Raw genomic sequence first — 3295 nt, 5'->3', positions numbered from 1 at the left:
AGTGCCCTGGCGCCACTGGGGACGCAGCGCTGTGACTCCAGAGAGTGCCCTGGCGACACTGGGGACGCACCCCGGTGACTCCAGAGAGTGCCCTGGCGCCACCGGGGATGCACCCGGGCGACTCCAGAGAGTGCACTGGCGCCACTGGGGACGCACCGCGGTGAGTCCAGAGAGTGCACTGGCGCCCCTGGGGACGCACACCGGTGACTGCAGAGAGTGCACTGGCACCACCGGGGATGCACCCCGGTGACTCCAGAGAGTACACTGGCGCCACCGGGGACCCAGCCCGGTGACTCTGGAGAGTGCACTGGTGCCACTGGGGACGCACTCCGGTGACTCCAGAGAGTGCACTGGCGCCCCTGGGGACGCACACCAGTGACTCCAGAGAGTGCACTGGCACCACCGGGGATGCACCCTGGTGACTCCAGAGAGTGCACTGGCACCACCGGGGATGCACCCGGGCGACTCCAGAGAGTGCACTGGCAAAACCGGGGACCCACCCCGGTCATTCCAGAGAGTGCACTGGGGCCACCGGGGACCCACCCCGGTGACTCCAGAGAGTGCACTGGCGCCCCTGGGGACCCACTCCGGTGATTCCAGAGAGTGCACTGGCGCCACTGGGGACCCAGCCTTGTGACTCCAGAGAGTGCACTGGCACCACCGGGGACTGACCCCGGTGACTACAGAGAGTGCACTGGCGCCACCGGGGACCCTCCCTGGCGATTCCAGAGAGTGCACTTGCGCAACTGGGGACGTACAACGGTGACTCCAGAGAGTGCACTGGCACCACTGGGGACGCACCGCCGTGACTCCAGAGCGTGCACTGGCGCCATTGGGTACGCACCGCCGTGACTCCAGAGAGTGCACTGGTACCACAGGGGATGCACCCGGGCGACTCCAAAGAGTGCACTGGCACCACCGGTGTTGTACCCTGGCGACTCCAGAGAGTGCACTGGCGCCCCTTGGGACGCACCCCGGTGACTCCAGAGGGTGCACTGGCGCCACTGGGGACGCACCACGGTGACTCCAGAGAGTGCACTGGCGCCACTGGGGACGCACCGCCGTAACTCCAGAGAGTGCCCTGGCGACACTGGGGACGCACCCCGGTGACTCCAGAGAGTGCCCTGGCGCCACCGGGGATGCACCCGGGCGACTCCAGAGAGTGCACTGGCGCCACTGGGGACGCTCCGCGGTGAGTCCAGAGAGTGCACTGGCGCCCCTGGGGACGCACACCGGTGACTGCAGAGAGTGCACTGGCACCGCCGGGGATGCACCCCGGTGACTCCAGAGAGTGCACTGGCGCCACCGGGGACCCAGCCCGGTGACTCTGGAGAGTGCACTGGTGCCACTGGGGACGCACCCCGGTGACTCCAGAGCGTGCACTGGCACCAGTGGGGACGCACCGCCGTGACACCAGAGCGTGCACTGGCTCCACTTGGGACGCACCGCCGTGACTCCAGAGAGTGCACTGGCACCAAAGGGGATGCACCCCCGGAGACTCCACAGAGTGCCCTGGCACCACCTGGGATGCACAACCGGTGACTCCAGAGAGTGCACTGGCGCCCCTGGGGACGCACACCGGTGACTCCAGAGAGTGCACTGGCACCACCGGGGATGCACCCTGGTGACTCCAGAGAGTGCACTGGCACCACCGGGGATGCACCCCGGTGACTCCAGAGAGTGCACTGGCGCCCCTGGGGACCCACTCCGGTGATTCCAGAGAGTGCACTGGCGCCACTGGGGACCCAGCCTTGTGACTCCAGAGAGTGCACTGGCGCCACCGGGGACCGACCCCGGTGACTACAGAGAGTGCACTGGTGCCACCGGGGACCCTCCCGGGCGACTCCAGAGAGTGCACTTGCGCCACTGGGGACGTACACCGGTGACTCCAGAGAGTGCACTGGCACCACTGGGGATGCATCCCTGTGACTCCAGAGAGTGCACTGGCACCACTGGAGATCCACCCCGGTGACTCCAGAGAGTGCACTGGCACCACTGGGGATGCACCCCGGTGACTCCAGAGTGCACTGGCACCACCGGGGATGCACCCTGGTGATTCCAGAGAGTGCACTGGCGCCACAGGGGACCCACCCCGGCGACTCCAGAGAGTGCACTGGCGCCACCCGGGACCCACCCCGGTGACTCCAGAGAGTGCACTGGAACCACCGGGAACGCACCCGGGCGACTCCAGAGAGTGCACTGGCACCATCGGGGACCGACCCCGGTGACTCCAGAGAGTGCACTGGCGCCACCCGGGACCCACCCCGGTGATTCCAGAGAGTGCACTGGCGCCACCGGGGACCCACCCCGGTGACTCCAGAGAGTGCACTGGCGCCACAGGGGACCCACCCAGGTTACTCCAGAGAGTGCACTGGCGCCACCGTAGACGCACCCCGGTGACTCCAGAGAGTGCACTGGCACCACCGGGGACCCTCCCGGTGACTCCAGAGAGTGCCCTGGCGCCCCTGGTAATGCACACCGGCGACTCCACAGAGTGCCCTGGCGCCCCTGGGGAGGCACCCCGGTGACTCCAGAGCATGCCCTGGCGCCACTGGGAACGCACCCCGGCGACTCCAGGGAGTGCCTTCGCGCCACTGGGGACGCAGCGCCGTGACTCCAGAGAGCGCCCTGGCGCCACTCGGGACGCACCCCGGTGACTCCTGAGAGTGCCCTGGCGCCCCTGGGGACGCACCTCGGCGACTCCAGAAAGTGCCCTGGCGCCCCTGGGGACGAACCCCGGTGACTCCAGAGAGTGCACTGGCGCCCCTGGGGACGCGCCCCGGCGACTCCAGATAGTGCACTGGAGCCCCTGGGGACACACCCCGGCGACTCCAGAGAGTGCACAAGCGCACCTGGGGACGCAACCCGGCGACTCCAGAGAGTGCACTGGCACCACCGGGGATGCACCACCGTGACTCCAGAGAGTGCACTGGCAGCACCGGTGATGCACCCCCGGTGACGCCAGAGAGTGCACTGGCACCACTGGGGATGCACGCCGGAGACTCAAAAGAGTGCAGTGGCACCTCCGGGGATGAACCCCGGTGACTCCAGAGAGTGAACTGGAACCACCGGGAACGAACCCGGGCGACTCCAGAGAGTGCACTGGCACCACTGGGGACCGACCCCGGTGACTCCAGAGAGTGCACTGGCGCCACCCGGGACCCAGCCCGGTGACTCCAGAGAGTACACTGACGCCACCGGGGACGCACTCCGGTGACTCCAGAGAGTGCACTGGCGCCACCGGGGACCCACCAGGGTGACTCCAGAGAGTGCAATGGCGCCCCTGGGGACCCTC

Source organism: Anser brachyrhynchus (genome assembly GCF_964034855.1).
Source record: "Anser brachyrhynchus genome assembly, contig: SCAFFOLD_45, whole genome shotgun sequence".
In the NCBI taxonomy this organism is placed as follows: Eukaryota; Metazoa; Chordata; class Aves; order Anseriformes; family Anatidae; genus Anser; species Anser brachyrhynchus.
Note: the sequence above shows the minus strand (reverse complement) of the source record.